The sequence below is a fragment of the Lichenostomus cassidix genome, chromosome 10 (assembly GCF_008360975.1).
Source record: "Lichenostomus cassidix isolate B80296 chromosome 10, HeHo_3.0, whole genome shotgun sequence".
Lineage (NCBI taxonomy): Eukaryota > Metazoa > Chordata > Aves > Passeriformes > Meliphagidae > Lichenostomus > Lichenostomus cassidix.
Window position 1 is genome coordinate 18,051,160 of NC_139491.1, and position 18,374 is coordinate 18,069,533.

The following is an 18,374-nucleotide window of genomic DNA, read 5'->3' on the forward strand; positions in this document are numbered from 1 at the left end:
GTCCGAGGCCCCGCACCACCAGGAGCAGGGACCTTGGATCGCAAGGGAGCAGCAACAGCAAGAACTGGTGCTGTTCTCAGCATGTAAGCTGGGCACCCAGCACCGAAACCTCCCAACTTTCACAGCACAAAGCTACTTATCCAAAGCTATACCAGGACTCAGAAAGGAACCCCAGATCATCGCTCCAGGGGATCCAAGACTCTGCTGGACCATACACACAGGTTATCCTCCGTCCCCCAGAGGTTCCCCACTCAGGCTGGATATCCCACCCAGGGAGCCCCAGGTAGGGCTGAAATAGCCCTCAGCCAGCCGATGCAAGCCCAGGGCTTGTATGTTCCCAGCATCAATCCCTGCCCACTGCCTGCTTGTTTCAGCTTCCCCAGGAAATGCAGAAGGGAATGAGGTTGGTCCTGCATACCAGGGCTGCCCCACAGAAAGCAATCAGTGGGGCATCTCTTGCGATTAATGGGCAGGATCCCAGGCATCCACTGGAAACACCAAAGGTGGGATGAGCACAGAACTCATTCCTATCACCAGAAGGAATTCAGGTCTACCCCCCCCCACTAACCCCCCCTCTTAGTGCAAGGCTCTGGGGTCCCCAAATGTGTGGAGCTCCTCAAAGGCTGCACCACCCCAGAGGGACAGGAGGAACAGGCACTCACCCGGGCACCGTTCCTGGGTAACTCAAGCTCCTCTTCCCATTCCCCCCACTCAACCAAGAGCGAGACCAGCTTGCAAGCCAGTGCCCACTGCTCCACGCTCACCTGTGCTCTGCCCCTTCGGAGAGCGGCTTGGAGCTGCTCAGCCTTTGCAACAAACTCCCTTCCGCAGCAAGACATCAGCCTTTGGGTGCTGCCTGCCCCTTCCACGCGCTGGCTGCTCTGCCTGCCTTGGGGATTTTTTTCCTTTTTTCCCCTCCACCCCGTAGCGTTTTGAACGTGCAGATGCCCCAGCTTCTTAAAATTCAGCCTGGGGGCGTGGGAAGTGTTTTGGAACATGCCCAAGCTGTCTGCTCCGTGCGTGCGCGCTGCTAAAAACGATCCACCTACTGCCCCCATCTCCTGCACCGCTTGTCAGCGCCGCCGTGCCTTTCCAAAGATAAGCGAGCTTACACACGCAGCCGGGAGCAAAGCCCCACAGGAGCAATCCCACTGGGGCAGGGGGGAGACTTCTCTGCTCAGGCACCAGGCAAACTTTCCATGTAGCAGTGGACAAGGAGCAGGGTGCCAGGGCTAGTGGAAGGTGTCCCTGCCCAGGCTAGCGGGGGGGGGGGGGGGTGAAATGAGATGATCTTTAAGGTCCCTTCCAACACAAACCATTCCATGATTCTGTTGATGGCCTGGGAATTATGCCCTTGAGCCAGAGCTACTTCTATCCCCTTCGCATCACAGCGAGGATGGAGCACCACTGAAGAAAACCAATTTACTTGCTCTCAAAGGGTGCAGCAGCCGGGAACAGAGCCACCCTCATTACCACGGGGGTGTCACAGTCATGGGCTGCACTATGAACACGTGTTTAGGACACCCAGCTCGGCAGCCCTGCCCGACAGCTGAGCATCCGCGTGGTAGTACGGTCCAAGGGAGCGTAACACATCTCCTCCCCGGCAATTCCCAAGGGCTCCGCCAACAAATAATCGAGCTGCAGAGATTTGACAAATTAACCTGTAAAACATTGCTGGCAAAGCCCAGCTTGTCTGAGACACAAGAAGGCAGCTCTCAGTGGGGCACCCAACCGAGGTAACGGAGCAAGGCCAGCACATACCAATTCAGAGTCTGGCTCCAGCCACCACCACGTTAAAAAAAAAAGGGTATATAACCACTGAGGTTGGGATTTGGTCAGGAGAGATGGGCTGATCCCTCCTGCCATATGCACAGTGTACAATGAAGGCTCTAGGTCCCCAAGGGACAAGGGCAGGAGGGCCAGCTCCAGCCCAACAGCCTGGCTCTGGATTCAAACACAAGCTGCTCAGAATCAGTGACAAGGTTGCTTTTTCTTTTGCTTTTAAATCCCTCTGGCAATCTGGCCTTCAAGGGCTCATCAATCCATTCAGGGCCATCTCCCCCCCGCCGCATCACTGCTCTGCAAATTTGAGTGAAATTGATATTTTCCTATCAGAAACATGAAATTTCAAACACACAGAACATTAGATTTGAAAGCTGACTTTTGTTGGGAAGGTGCCTGTCTCTTTGTTCACAAAAGGGCTCATTTTTCCTGGAAAAGGGCCCAGATTTTGAGTGAAAGATCAATAACATGCAGAAAACGGGTCCTTTTATTTAATTTTGCCATGATACCAGAAAGAAAAGAAAGAATCCAATGCTGAAACTGAATGACTTCAAAATATTTTGCATTTGTTTACCCCAGTGCGATGCTGGAGCATCTATTGAAAGGAGCTCAATGGGAAGGATGCAGCCTTTGGGGCTTCCCTAGAGAATCCATTTATTGCCTGCTGGTACCCACTGGGGACATCATCCCTGGCACTGCTCCAGCCCAAACCCAGTCCTTTTTTCAGGGTATTATTAGAGATTTATTTGCTGCTTCCTCTGCCCTGCCTATTCCAAGGAGCTCTCTCACTAAAATGTTCAAGGATGACCCTCTGCCTACACTAATTATGAGGAAGGGTGAATCAAACTTTTATTGCAATTACAGCCTGGGTGGGGGGAATAAAGGAACAAAAAATTACACCATGAAGACATAGCATTCAAGATGCCGTGTAACAGTCATGACATGCTGCATCCTCCCCATCCATATGGGGGAAAACTAACACTTTGGCAAATTTATGAGGATGTGTGAAAGTGATTATATTCCTGAAAATATCTCAAGTGGAACGGCCTACCTGGCATATTTTGTTAGTCATGAAACACGCTCCCTCCACTGACTGTAGTTTGTGGTTTTCCATCTGCTTAAATACTTTAAATACCGAAACTTTCTTCTTTTTTTTCCCCCCAAGCTGAAATAGCACGCCAGCAGCAGAGTGCTGACTCAGGGGCGCGGGACGAGGACAGGCTCACCACCAGCAAAGGGATGCAGAGGATGCCACGCCACAAGGGCAGGAGAGCAGAGGATTCACCACGTGGGTGATAAGTCCTGCCCCTGGCCAAGGAATGCAAGAGGTCAGCTTGTGTTAATTAATTAACTGAATTAATTGAATTAGTGTCCAGCAAGGGAGCACCGAGTGCAAACCAAAAGAATATTATTTTGGGTCAAGTGTGGACATGAAAAGGAAAAGGTTAAAGGAAAGAAATGGCACTGGTTGGCTATGTTAATTTCATTTGGCCAGGAAAAAAAGGGCAACAGTTGTAAAGGTTACAGGTCACTGCTGCCAAACCCAGATTTTAGCAAGATGGGGCTTATGGGCATTTGTTCCAGGGCAGTCAGGCCCCTGATCCTCCCAGTTTCTGCTTTCAAGGGGAGTGATGCCCTTTTTGTCCTTGGGGAACAGGGGAGAAGGCACCATTGTCATCAAGGAGACCTGGGGCGGCTTCCTTCCTGCCCTCTCCTGCTCTTTATTTAAGAGTTTCAATTTTCAAGCCCTGGCTGGAGTTTCTCTGGCCTCAGTGGCTGGAAGTGGAATGGGCACGCACAGGGATGCAGCCAGAGTTCAGCACAGGGGCAAAGAAAACCCAGCCAAAACTCCCAATGCCAAAGGAGATGGCCAAGGGGCAGCCACAGCAGCAGGGAAACATCCCCCAAAACATTTAGGTGCAAGCCCATCCCCACCTTAGATGTGCTTGAGGGGGGTGAGGCCCTGGCACAGGTTGCCCAGAGAAGCTGTGGCTGCCCCTGGATCCCTGGAAATGTCCAAGGCCAGGTTGGACAGGGCTTGGAGCAACCTGGTCCACTGGAAGGTGTCCCTGCCTATGGCAGAGGTGGAACTGGATGAGCTTTGAGGTCTCTTCCAACACAACCTAATTCTATAACTCCGTTATCACGTACCCTGAGAAAACTTGGACGAACACTAACCAAGGATTTATCCATAATGGGATCATTTAGAGCCATTGAAGCAGTTATTTACTGGTTGCATGAGGCAATGGCAATTGTGCCCCTCAAAGCAACAGTAAACAGTACTCACGGTGTAACTACAGCACAACTACTCTTTGCCTGATTACAGAGAATGATCAAAGTATGGGAGCATCTAGACCGAATCACCTCCTCCCCGGGGCGTGCAGGCTGTGCAAGAGAAACCCCTGCTACAGATATACATAAAGTGAAGCAGAGACCAGTGGAACATGATGAACATTTTCCCAAATGGCAGTGCAAAGCTGAATATTAGGTGATTTGTGGCAGATTTCCTCCGAGTGAAAATCTCTCCTACCATGGTGGTAGGTTTTCACAGCTCATTTGGCTTTTCATTTGCTGAACGGCTTTGTACTGTTTTCCCTTGCAGGACAAGGCCTCATCATTTGTGTTTTCTAACAGGTTTTTTTTTTTTCTCCTAGGAGAAAACCATATCTCCTCCTGCTCTCTGTGAGCCTAATTCGGCATCTCCAGCTGGCAGACAAGGGTTTTGGAGTTACTCTCACTTTTCAGGGGGATAAATCACCTTGGAGGACAGGGGCTTTTTTCCAAGGTCCAATACCTGGAGAAGGAGTTTCTCCTTCCAAATGCAGATAGTCCCTGAGAGAAATAATCCCGTGGGAAATAATCCAGTACAAAGAGGGTTTATTGCATCTTTTCACAGGCTCTTTCTTACTGACAATTGATGAGTTCATAGCTACCAATATCCATTAGAGGGTTTATTTTATTTCTTGTTAGAAAATAAAAAGGCAGAGCCTGAGAAGAGTAAAACCAGCCACAGAGACTGAAGACTGACAAGAGCTGCCTGGCAGACAGTGAGTGAAAATGCTCTGACAAGATGAAATGTTTTTTCTTTCATTGAAATCACTCCCTTTCCGAATGACTAATACACAGCTATCGCACCATGGATATTTCCAGAGTGATGAGATGTTTTTAAAATATCTCACTGTGCCTCAAAATATCTCACTCTGGCTCAATAGATCATCCAAAACACCACCCACGGAAATCATAAATAAATAGATACTATAGTGCTGTAAAAGAGCAGACTGGCCAGGGCCAGGGCAGCATCCTTCATCGACGAATCAACAAGGCCACTGAACCCCTCCCCTCGGCACGTGGCTCCTGCAGCCAGACTTTGTGGAGATGGAGACACCAAGCCCTTGCAAACAGAGCTGGACACCTCCTACTTTCCCAGCACCTTTGCAAAGCTGTCCTGTACAGCTCCTTGATGACACAGATCTCTCCTTGAATGAACAAACTGAATAGAAGAGGTACAGTGGACTCCATGGTACCAGCAACTGCCTGCATGCAACAGCACAGCAACCACTAAGAAGGCAGGTGACATTCTCTGGCCCAAGGGCCACTCCTGGAAATCCATGTGCCCCCTCAGGCACCACCCCTTGCCTACGCAACGGCTTCAAACCTCAAGTTGCACCAACCAGAAACACCCCATCCTACTACCTGGCCCGAAACACATCTCTCCCATCGGGAAAGGGACAGCCACGCCCTGGGAACAGCTGGCAATGGGTGCCAGAGTTTAACCCTAGAGGTAAACTGGAAGCTCCCGTTCTCCTGACAAAAGACTTCAAGGGATTGCACAGAGCCAGGAAGCTCCTGCTCTCCTGACAAAGACTCCGAGGGACTGCAAGGACTGAACAGTTGCAAAGCCACCCCCAGGCAGCTGATTTTTTACACATTTCAATGCACTCGCTCCAGGCTCAGAGAGAAAAAAAGGCAGCAAAATGGCAAGGAGACATCATGGAGCATGGCTGACTTGCCTTGCACATGCTCCAACCATTCTGTGTGCAGAGAGGACTTGTGCCATATCCCCATGCCATTGTCCTCCCTGCAGGGAAGAGACCAGAATCCCATCCCAGGCTTGGATCTCCGTGCAAGGATAACGTTGCTTGGTAGCACAAGCAAAACTCTCAGAGAGCTGGAGTGCAGACATATTTTTAAAAGCTCCCTGAATCCTGGTGCCCATAGCTTAGATCCAGCACAAGGGGAGCTGTGACTCTCAGAACCTCAGCCCAGCCCAGCCCTGGCTCACTCTGCAGGAGCTGACTGTGCTTGTTTTCTTCCTTAGGAATCAGGCAACACTCTTTGTTTTGCTGATTGAAGGGAAAGAGAGCAAATCGTTTTGAGGAACTGAAAATGGGCTCCTCTGCTTTTCTCAGCAAGATAAAAAAATGGTTCAGATCACCCAGGTTGTGCTGTTCCTAAGTTGTTTCCTCTTTAGTGGCATTTACTGGAGTGCATTTTGAAACTTGGGGAGATGAAGCAGCTTTTCAGAATGGGAGTCAAAACATATCCTTTGGAAACCACAGTCTGATACTTGTCATCTTCTTTTCAAAAGGGCTGAAGCTACTTGTCCAGCACAGCAGGAAGTGGTGGATTCCCTGGGTTCAAGGAAGGGTAAACACCTTGCCACAGAAATTCAATCCTACTGCTGAGGTACATGGGGAACCTGGCAGCAATGGGCCATTGAAACCTTGCATAGAATTCTGCTAGCACCAGTCCTTCCCTGTCAATCTCTGCTTGGCTTTCCCCTATGTTTCCCCTTCTTCCCACCGGAAACAGGCAGCACAGAGAAGCTGCAGAGAGATGACAGAGATGCTGCAAAGGCAGGAGGGAGAAAGACAAGGCCATGCATTTCCAATGAAGATAGCTCCAACATCTGTCCTCAGCCACAAATGTATTCACCCGCACAGACACACTCATCAGATGAGGCTCTAAAATATTTACTGCCCAAATATCAATCCTCATAAAGCGAGGCAGCCATTTGGGCTCGGGGAGGGGGAAGGAGATGGGGCGGGTTGTCAATAATGTCATAACCACGGGCAATTTTATGTATCTCTGGAAATGGCCAAGGAACACGCAGCTTGACAGATGTGCAAACGGGTAATGCAGGCTCCCTAGTTATGAGCATGAGGATGTCAAGAGGAATAGATGAGCAGTAATTCAAAGTATATTGGGCTTAGAGAAGTACATGGGCATTGTAATGAATGCAGGATGGGCACTGTGGTGGAGGGAAGGCTGAAGGAAGTGAGGAGGAAGTGGGGTGGTGGCCTGGGAACGCAGCCCCTGTGGTGTGGGGAGTGACTGCAGGGACAGGGGACTAAGCTGCGCATTTGGTGGGCAGAGTCACGCTGCCATGGGGTGTTACTGCACCGAGGGATGTGTCAGCCTGTCTGCTGCTGCCAGAGGCTGGACCAGCCTCCAGGCTCCTTATTCCTCCTTCGCAGCTGCGTCTCTACACAAGCCTCTCCCACCATTGTGCCACCTTTCCCTTCCCTTGCTGTAAAACTCAAAGTTTTGGCCAAATACCTATATTTTTCACGAAGAAGTAAAAAAAAACCTCCCCACGGAACCAAATTAAGTTTCAAGTTTAGTCTCAGCAGAACTACAGCTTTTATTTTTGCCTTCATCTCTAAACTAGAAAACAAGACCGACGCCGCAGCAAGGGCTGCCGCCGCCCCCGGCGCCGCCTTCGAGGCGCAGGCACTGCTCACACCTCTGACTGTGCCTCACCCGGCATTTCCCCATCCCACCCCGGCAGCCTTTAAAAAGCAGCATCACACAGACACACGCTACACCCCCGGCCGCACGCTGCCGCCTCCCGCGCACGCTCCCGCCCCAGAGCCGCGAATCCCAGCCGCACGACAGACCACGGAGGCTGGGCGGCTTCCAGTGTGAGGGGCTGGAAAGAAAGGAAAACCAATTTAACTAGGCATGGGATGCTGGACCATGCTTCTCCTCAGGTGTTTGGTTTGCCAGAGGAGTGAGGCAGGACGGTGCAAAGAGGACCTCACTTGGCCAGCCCAGGACGGTACACATGAACATCCCAGCTCCATTCATTTTTCCATAAGATTTGCCTCCTTAAGCATTTCTGGCAGTGAAATTCCCACTCTCCCACGTCCTCCAGTGCTCTTTGAAGGGATGCAGTCATTGGCTGCAGTGGTGGAGCCATGCACGCCCTTCCTCCTTCTCAGCTCCTGCAGAGAAGTTCATCGTTTTTCCACACCCTGGTGCTTTTGGAGCTGGGGGGAATTACTCATGAAGGCAAGCAGGCACCCCACACACCAGCAATCACTATAAAGGTGGTTTTTCCTGTGGAAAAATCCATGAATCACTGTAAAAGTCAGTCTGGCTCAAACCCAGCCACACTGCTGACCACTGTTTATTAAAAAGAATTAATGGCCAATCTTTTTCCTGGCTGATTTTATGAAATATGACTTATCCTAACCATTCACTACTAAGTTGTTACAACATCCAGCTGCACACATCGTCTGCGTGTGCCCTGGCAGCTTTCCCTATGGCTCACAGAGTGACACACAGTTTTGTTAGCTCAAATGACCAATGACTGAAAAAGCTTGAATCTTGAAGGAATATTTTCTACAAGTCTCAGACCGCAGATTTTCACTCCTGAGATACACTTTTGGCACTGGCTGTTCCTGCAAAGGTGTTGTGTAGTGAATAATCCCCCTGGAGCTGGAGAGCCCTGGGGTGTTCAGCCCTGGGGTGTTCAGCCCTGGGCAAGGGGTGACACCAGGAGGAGGCAGGGGCACAAGCAGAGTAGGAGCTGACACACACACAGCACAGCTCCTTCTGCCTTCCATGAAAAAAAACCCACTCTGCCACCATCCCAACCAAGCCACGTGCAGGCAGGTGTCAGGAAGGGCAGGCAGGGGCTGGCATCACTTGGCATGGGCACAGCAGCTCTGACCCAGTGAGACAACCAAGCAGGAACAAATCTATAATGAAAAAATCTCTTTTTCTTTCCAAAAAATGTCCTTGTTACAATTTATTTCTCCTGGCGGCACCCTCCTGTGCACAAGAGCTCGGCCATGACATGGTGTAAGAGCAGGAAACTTCAATGCCCATGGTTGTGAGAGCAGGAAAGAGAGATAATTGCACTTCTTGCAGCAGCAGTAACTTATCTTGGGGAAACTTTGCCTGCTAATGAGGCCATTCTGTTCAGACATTCAGTGAGAGTTGAGAGGGCTGGTGCTGCTGCTAGCCCATGGTGGATGCAGGCAGAGGGCAGGTGGAGTGGGAAAAGCTGCTCAGGAAACCACCACCATGGTCTCAACCTCATCACTTTGCAGCTTAGTGGAGCTCAATTTTCCAGTGCTAGCAGTGTACCAGTAAGCTGGCTTAAATTTATTTCTCCTCAAAAACAACAAAAAAATCCCACATCAGCTATTGTCTCCTCTGTCTCCTCTTGCCTTTGGCTACATGCTGGTTTTAAGGCATCTCCTGGTAGAGCTGCACCTGCCATCCAATCCTAGGCCTCCACAAAGGATTTTCTTTCTGCATCAGTGCCTACACCCTCACAGGTCCCAGGGAGCCCGTGGCTGGCACTGCCAGGGGCACCTGGGGACAAACCTCTGTGTTGATGAGTGCCAGCTGCTGAGCAGGATGCCTGGGCTGCAGCAGCTGGAGGCAGAGGTAGCAATTTGTGTGCTCACCTGGAAAGGCAGGGCAGACTTCCTCTCATCCCTTGCAGAGCTGCTGAGAAACCAGCTCCTGGCTTTTTTCCTAGGAGTTTAACACCATCATACTCCAGATACTAGGAGAAGAGGCAAATCCCCTCTCCCTTGGGTCCAGACAACCCCATAGCAGGTGCAGAGGTGAGACAGCTTCTAGGAAAAATGCTTGGAAGGTAGCAGTTGCAGTCAGATGGGATTCCATCTCCTGTTTTGAAGGGACCATGGCACACTGCCTGTAGCGTGGCTGTGCTCTGGCACATCCCAGTCAGAGCCACCAGCGCCAGCCTCGCTCCTCATCGGCATGCCAGGCACACGCATCCCAGTGGCACGGGGCTGCTCTTCCTGCAATCTGTGTACCCAAGCGGCAGCACCAGGAAGGCTTGGAGAAGTAGAGCAAGAATGGAGAAAAGGAGGGAGTGAGGCTCAAAGCCACAGTTGAGCACAGCACGGCAGTTCAGGCTGCAAAGCCAAGGCTGGCAATGTTGCTCCAGTTACCTGCACGACCTTGAGAGCCCTGGGTGAGCTGCAAGGAGGAAAGGAAAGCCTCTAGCAGCAGCCCAGTGTGCTGCCAGGGACAGGGCAAGTCAAGCAGGGGACAAAGGGTGGCTGCCATTTAGGATGTGGCACCCCAACAACAGAGCATGCCAGATGGACCAGGCCGATTTTACCTTGGTCTCAGCCCGAAAAAGCAGCTCACAACACTCACACCTTCTTTGGAAAGCATTTTGTAGGTCTTGGGTTTGTTCCCATGAGAGCACATATGTACGAAGAGGTGAGCACCTCATGTCACTCCTCTGGACCCAGCACAGGGCAGCTGGAGGAAGAGTAGGGTCTGCCTGTGCTCCCCAGAGGGAAGGGCAGCCAGCCCCACTCTTCCAGGCAGGAGACACTGCCAGTATACAGGCAAGCCCCTGAGATCACAGCGTGTGTATCTTGAGAGCTCAGAATAAATATTTAAAGGTGGAGGGGAAAAAAACCCTGCTCATCTCTGCAAGCAGGTTCTCTGTCTTTGCTCTGGGATTTGAGACAGAGACAGAAAAATGACAAAGGAGACGCAGGTTTCGGCAAATCATGGGCACATCAGAAGTGATGGCTTTCAGATGCCGGCTTTGCTGCAAGACAAATTCTCTCCTGGCCGAATGCCTGACAACCCCAACAGCCCTTGGGGACTGCAGGTCTGCCTTCTCTCAGACACATAGGGCTGCAGTGAGCCCACATTCTTACACCTCTCCACTCCAGCCAGGAATGGGAACCAGGGTGTTCTCCAAATCCCTTTCCAAGCCAGTTAGAGCTGGTCCCGACCTGTGGGGACATGTGACCCCTCCTCGCCCTGTCTTGTGAGTATGTACAAGGTGATGGGCTTTGCATCACAGTGTTGGACAAATGCTCCCAAATCCCTGTCCCCACAGGAGCTCTACCAGAGGAGCAAGCCATAGCTCAGCTATCTCCATGCCTCACATGAGCGATGGCTGGGGGGAAGGATGGGAGGTGACAGCTCTGCTCAGCTCCCAACAGCCCTGTGCTGGGCCATTGCTTGGAGGCAGTGGCCGAGCAGCCACAGAGAACGAGATGTTCTCTATCACAAGCCTGTCCTTAGGATGCTTTTATTTCCAGAGAGAGCTCATTAGCTGTGGTTGTGCAGGAGTTCAGGTTTTTTCTCCCCCTGTTACCAAGAGCTGGAAAACTCCACTGAATAACATCTCTGACAACGGGTGGAACAAAGACAGGGCATGGTGGGGAGAGGAACAACTAAACCAGAGATAATCAAAGTTGCTGCTGCAGCCTCACATCACTTATAAACTCCATTTCCTTTGGATTTCCCAGCTGGAGCGGTCTCTGCTTGCTCAGCCCCACTCAGCATAGTGCCAGGGCTGCAGGACTTGGCTCTGCTCTGCTCCAAGGGGGAAGGAGATGCAGAGGAGAGTTTGAGATGGCAGAGAACTGGGCTCAAGGCAGCCCACTGGATCAGACAGGATGCAAGGAGCTAAAGGGACTTGCAAATGCACTAGACAAGGAGGAAGGCTCTGTCTCTGGCACTGTCACAGCAGGGGTTTAATACAGGCACGTCCTACCCAGGGATGCTCCAGCTGTGATACCTTGCCAGGATCAGTCAGGAGCAGCCACATCCTTACCAGTCAGGAGCAGCCACATCCTTAGCAGGCCCTGACGCTCCTCCCCCATCACCACACAGTTCAGCACGTGCTGCGGGAGATGCAGCCGAGAAATCACGTACCAACAGCAGGAGATAAGCCACCTTCCCAGATATGATCATAAGCTCCATTATCTCCTTAACCCTTATGCATTCACTTATCCATCCCAGATCTATTCCTCCTTATCTAAATTCTCCTCCTGTTCTTTCCCATCTCTCACCATGGTTGGTCCCAGAGCACTGCGGCCTCTCCAGAAGCGACGGAGGCAACGGGAGAGCCTGATGCCCCGGGCAACCACTCACCACAGCTAATGGGATAGGCTCTGATTGACTGGCCCCGGCGATTTAAAGTTAATAAAATGTTAAAAGCAGCCCTATAAATCACCCGTGCAGGAAGTGACCTGGACAGGAGGCCTAACGAGTTAGCAGAGGTTTTATTTAAAAGCCATTTGTCTGAGAAGTGCAACACAAAGAGTCAAATAACTCCTAGGAAAACAGCAGTGATGGAGCTACTGGGAGGATTAGAGCTGTCTGGGTATTTACAGCCTGAGGATGTCAGTCTTCCCAGCGCTAACTGGCCCCTGCTTCCCAGCTGGACCATCCCAGCTGATCCCAGCTCCAGAGCTGCAGGTAGGAACCTCCCAGAGTCAACCAGGACAAGCCAGATCACAGCTCTGACTCATATTTTTAGCTCTCTGAGTCCACTGTGAACTTCTTATAGACCTCTCAAAAAAGGAGCCTCATGCCCTGTGATAGGCTGCTGGCATCCTCATCTTCCTCCAGCCCCCAGCTCGCCTGCCCTGAGGATCACACATAGAGAGGCAGCTATTCTCTAGAGGCAGCTATGCTACTGCACACAGCTGACATCTCTGTTTGCATGAAGAAGCTTGAAACCAAGAGGCCCCAGAAATCTCCAACTCCAAAACCACCTCAGAAATCAGGTTTTTGGTTTCTAATCCCAATTTCCCCTCCTCAGCCATGAATACTGATTTTGCACCCATCAGGAGGGCAGCTGGGCCACATCAGCCTCAGCCCCTGCTCGCTCCCTACAAGCTGAGCTCTACTTCCTTAACTTTAAAAAACCCCTACTGCCAAGTGCAAGGAGCAGACAGGGTGTTTCCCTGGAACAGGGACTCCCTCCCAAATGCCCTCCCCCATCCACCCCTTATTCTCCCACCGCAGGAAGCCTACAATACCCCAAAGGCCTTTTACAGTGGGAGGAAAGGCGGCTGGTGCTTGGGAAGCCTCCAGAGCATCGTTGAGAGGCAAATTATAGACAATTATCCTCGGAAGTACATCAGGGAAGCAGAGGCAGTCACAAGGCGCCAGTTCCACCCAAGCCTGGCTCCTTGCAGCACCAGAGTAGTTTCTAAAACTATAAGCAAATTCTGATGGGATACAATCTGCAAGCAACAGGTTTCACCAGGAGCTACCCTGCCTTCAAAACCACCTTTTAAATGCAAGAGTTCTCACTCCTGAGCCAACATCTTTCCTCCCAGCAAGATGAAAGGAAGAGAAGCAGGTAGGAGATGCAATGACACAAGAAACAACCTTATTTCATGTGCATTTGCCAAATGACATCGGGTTGCCTTTGTTTTTCACAGACATCCTTACCTTGGGAGGGATGCAGGAGGCTGTGTGCAGATGCAGACGGTTCTCCTCGCCAGCGATGAGCACCTTCCAGGGGAGCAGGGAAGCCTAAGAGTGCCGGGGGGCTGTGGCCGGGGGGCTGCTCCGGCGACTCTGTGGGCGCTGAGGGTGGCTCATGGCTCCTGGGCACAGGGGGCTGTGGGTGAGAAGGCACAGAACATGTCAAGCTGGAAATGCATGGCCTGAAGCACACATCAAGCAAACCCAACCTCATAGAAAGGTTGTCTTGATAGGAAAGATAGGAAGGTGAAGAACTTAATATATTGGTATTTTTCTGTATTGTTCTTATTTCTCCTCAAGACCAGTAGGATCTACTTAGATCTGGACACTAAGCAGGTGTGGATACCTGAAGTGGTCCAGTACCCCCTGAGGGGCTCCTGCCAGGCACAGAGTGATTCTTGGCAGCAGTTCTCAGAGGGTGCTATGTGCTTCCAGCATCACTAGTGGGGATGGATAGAAGGCACAAGCTCACCTGGGCAAGCAGCCCCTGGCCCACGCTGAGGCACACAACCATGAACATGCAAGGAAAGGACCCCCCAGCTCAATGGGCCCAGCCAGGGGTCTCACAAGGCCAGGGGAGCTCTCTCCATTGCTCACAAGTCAAGAGGTTCCACTAGCACCTCAGAAATGCTAAGAGAAACAGATCCTTGACCTGCTGATCTGTGATCACTCCTCCCAAATTCAAAACTGAAATGGAAGCAAGATCCTTTGCTTACGGAGGTGGTATATCCACCCATCCTCTAACCACCTTCACCTTCACATGCTGCACTCTCCTCTCCAGCAAGGGTTTGATTTAATACATTTATTTAGTGGAGAGGTCCCCAAGGCAGAACTCACATCCTCTTTTTGCATCTCAAACAGTTTTGAGCAGTCAGTGTTTAACATATTAATAATAAAGTGATGGCACCTTGAAAAATAGACTATCCTGTCCTCAAAAACGGGGCCACATCTCCCAATTACTCCAAAGGGCACTGCTTCAGAGCTCACTGAGCAAATGGCATTTAGGTGCAGCCACCTTTTAATGGGAATGATGTGATCCTGCTACAGCTGCAGTCACAGGATTGTTAGGATTGGAAGGGACCTTTGCACATCATCTAGTCCAAGCCCTCTAAATAAGAGACCCTTTAAAATTATTAAAATCACTATTACACATCTCCCAAATGACAATATTACTGAAAAGACAATAAAACAACCCCCACCCTGCCACATGAACAATGCTGGGGCAGGGTTGGACAGAGTGGAGCCCACAGGCCTCCCGAGCCCACAGGCCCCGCCATGCCCCTCAGGCCTGCGAGGCCCATCAGGAGCCAGGCCCAAACTTAGGCCGCAGGGGCTCTTCCCGCACCACGCTGAGGGGAAAGGTGGGTGTGGGGGGTGCTCGCCTGTTCCCCCCTGTCCTGCAGCCCCTGGGAGCCACGCTGAGCTGCAGTGTCCTGGTGTTCCTGGTGTGCCGGTGCCCGGCAGCCGGGCAGGCCCTGACACCCACAGACACCATCCAGCATGGCGGCCAAGCGGATCCCACCTCCAGATATCTCCACACTGCACAGCATGAGGGCAGGAGACAGGAGGGGTGGAAGCAAGTTAAAAAATACCTCTTAGCTCAGGTATTTTTTGGCAGCCATCCCCTACCTGAGGTATGCCATCCTACTCCAAGTTGCCAGCTAAGCTCAGCATCTCTCAGGCATGAAAAGTATTCATGAGGTTTGCGGTGGAGGCCGGCAAATATTTGCCAAGGATTCTTCCAAATCTCCAAGCCCGCCATGAGCTCACTGCAAATTTGTTTGCTGATCGTGGTCCTTGCACTAATTTGCAAATGGAGAGCAAAGAAAAAGGAGGCTGTATGGTGTAGGGGAAGGTGAGCAGGCAGGATCCTATTCCATGGGGAAGACAACTCCACCGACCCTAACAAAGGCTCATTAATTAACACCTGCAGCACTAGTGTAACACCCAGCTCCTGATGCTGATTGTGGCTGAGGGAAGTGATCTCAGCGCAGGCAGCAACAGGGAATGGGAGGATCCTGCTGGGGATGGCAACAGCAGCACCTCCAGGGTGTAAGCGGAGGGATGTCCCCAGTCCGACCTCTCTGTGTGGCAAAGTTGCAAAGAGGTGCTGGGAAAGCATCCTCTCACCTTCCCTGCTTCCTCCCCAAAGTGGTTTCAACCAGAGTTTCTCCTGTGGCTTCTCCTCTGATTTTGGCACCTCACCAAGTTCCAGCCCAGGCCAAGCACATTGCTAATTAGCTGCACTAATTAATCACAGTTTCCATTGTTTATTCTTTTGTTCTCGCACAAACACCCATGCTGCCTGGCACGGTGAGCCATGGCATTCATGGAGCACCAGCACAGCTGGTGGGGCTGACCCCAGGGAATGCGGGTCACTGGCTGCTGGGCTCCCAGCTGGACACCAGCACAGAACCCACTCCTGGTCCTGCTGGGAAGTGAGTTAAAAGCCAAAGCCATCAATTTTGGCCTGAAACAGCACAAGATTCACAACCCCACTCGCTCTTTCAGCCTGAAATCGCTCCTGCCAGCATAGCCCAGACCACATTTCTGAAACTCCAAGGAGGCAAGGAGCTGCTGGTGGATCATTTAGTCCATTCTCCCTTTGGCAACTGGGATTTACGGTGCCTAAAGCACACCCAGTGCTCAAGCCTGGCCTCCAACATCTCCAGCAATGCCAATTCTACAGCCTCCATTGGGAGCTTCTGAGGCTGCTGCCACCACTGTCAGGGCACAGACTGGGCTGCAGTTCACCTGCCACCATCCTCAGTCCCTCCTGCAGCCACCAGTGCCACAGCCGTCTTCCTCTCTCCAGCCACAGGGATGGCTGACTGCCTGTCAGATCCCCCCAGGGAGACACCCCACACTTGCTCCCAGGAGTGGGCACGGCAGCCAGAGCTGGCACACGGCCCCAGCGCAGAGGCAGCCATCCGTCTCTCCCCTGGCTAATCCCAAAATCCTGCCTTTGTGCTCATCACATCCCCTGCCTGAGCATTAGGCACCCGCCGATCCCAAGCTAATCTCCAGAAAGCTCCCTCACCCAGGGGGGTTCCCCTTCCCTGGGCAGCCCTGGTATCCTGGCGGCATGGGGGGACAGGAGGATACCCTGGCTGTGACTCCTTGCCAGCACTGTGACTCCTTGCCAGCACTGGCAAGATGTGCTGGGGATGAATTCTATGACCACTCTGCTTGCTCCCTGTTGTCAGAGATTTTTTTAACCAGGTATAGGTATTTCTTGGTAAAAGAAAAAAACAAACAAAACCCCAAAAAAAGACACCAAGGGGGAAAAAAGGAACTGTTATTCCAAGGGAGCCTGTGTTGTTAAATACAGAGAAATCCAAGTCTGAAGTCCAAGAGAGGCCAAGGTTTCCAGGCTTTGACACAGCTGACAAGCTGGAGCACAATGAGAAAATACGCACACAGAAATAGCCAGGCAGGATAAAGGATTTACTGCTCCTTTCACAGAAAACAAAAGAATAGGCTTAAACACTCCATTTAGGAGTGGTTAAAAAAAAAATACCAAAAAAGATAAAAAACAGATCTGCAGGAAGAATATTCGAGTACAGGAGTACCAGGAGGTGAAGAAAAACCAGATCTTGCCAGTCCTGGGAGCAGTGGGGCAGCAGCATCCCCAGGGAGCCTCTTTCCTGACCCAGCAGCATCTTGCAGCGAACACACACACAAAATGCCAGGTCCTACCCCAGAGTAACCCAGTCGGTCCCCTGCTGCCCTGCTCTGGGTCACAGCATCCCACCACAGCCCACATCCTGGCACAGCCAGTTGTCATGCCAACATCTGCACACTCTCCCCTCTGGAGCACTTCTCCTGGGCTGATTCTGGCTGTGGGATTGCCCTCTTCACTCAAATCCCTCTCCAGGGTCCACCACCCCAGTGCCAACCACCCCAGCTAATGAGGCTAGGGCTCCCTGCCTTTCAGACAGGCTTTTCCATGATGGGAAGGCTCCAGGCTCTTGGCTGCCCTCCCTTTCATGAGGAAGTAATCTCAAAATACCTCTTGGGACCTCAGCTGGGGAGGCTTGATGGAAAGAGAGCTAGGGCTGGCAAGGGCTTTGGAAACAGCTTCCTCCCATCATCTCTCCCTGTTTGTCCTCATTGAAGAGGGAAGTTTTCAGTTCCCTCTAAGTTTCCTCTAACTTGTGATGAAAGAGAAACTCTTTGGAGAACATACAGGAACGTAGTTTCCCTGATCAAAGTACTGCAGTGGGATTTTTTGGGTTTCTTTTCTTTTGAGTAGCTCCAGCCAGAACAGAGATTTGCAACCAGGCAGGCAGAAGGTCTTACCCTTCCCATGGCAGGAGACCAAGTCTCCCAGCTGGAGACCAGGATAGAACCCACCCCTGGTCCTGCTGGGAAGTGAGTTAAAAGCCAAAGCGATCAATTCTGGGCTGAAACAGCATGAGATTCACAAACCCACTCACTCCATCAGCCTGGAATTGCTCATGCCAGAGCAACTCAGACTGTATGTCTGAAACTCCCGGGAGGCCAGGGGCTACTGGTGGGTCATTTAGTCCATTCCCCCTTTGGAAACTGGGATTTACTGTGCCTAAAACATGCCCAATGGCCACAGTCAAGCCTGGCCTCCAACATCTCCAGCAAAGCCAATTCTACAACCTTCCTTGGCAGCTTACGAGCTGCTTAATTGCCCTGATAGTTATGCATTGAGGCTTTTTTGTAAAAAGCAGCTGATTTCTCAGCAGCAACAAATACTTGGGAAAGCTTTCTCTCTGGCAAACTCTCTCTATTGTTCATCTCTTTCACATAAAATGTTCCTAATGAAGAGGGAAAGCAGGATCTTGGCTTCTTTCAAAACAATCTGAAATATTATATTAAAAACATGCACTGAGTGTTGACATATTTAGTGCATTCCTTTATAAAGCAAATTGCCCGAGCTCATTTAGAGCTTGACACCACAGAGAGAACACAGAGCTACATGACTGGGAGGATATCACTGCAAGAAGTGCCACTTTGGGGAGCTATGGAGCACCTTGGAGCAGCCAAACACCCTTGACTCCATCCTAGTGGGAAGTGGAAGCTACCAGCATCATCCC

The 18,374-nt window shown here is 51.3% G+C and overlaps 1 protein-coding gene across 3 annotated transcripts in view; it reads right to left on the minus strand.

Moving 5' to 3' along the window:
• The window catches only part of LINGO1 (leucine rich repeat and Ig domain containing 1), a 152,063-nt gene that overhangs the window by 123,820 nt on the left and 9,869 nt on the right, over positions 1-18,374 (minus strand). For 2 of the 3 annotated variants that reach the window (XM_085070976.1, XM_085070974.1), the window contains exon 2: positions 13,270-13,441. The gene's annotated coding sequence lies outside the window, so the exon portion shown is untranslated. Of the gene's footprint in view, positions 1-764; positions 886-13,269; positions 13,442-18,374 lie in introns of those variants that run through there. The other variant, XM_085070975.1, reaches the window with a different exon arrangement.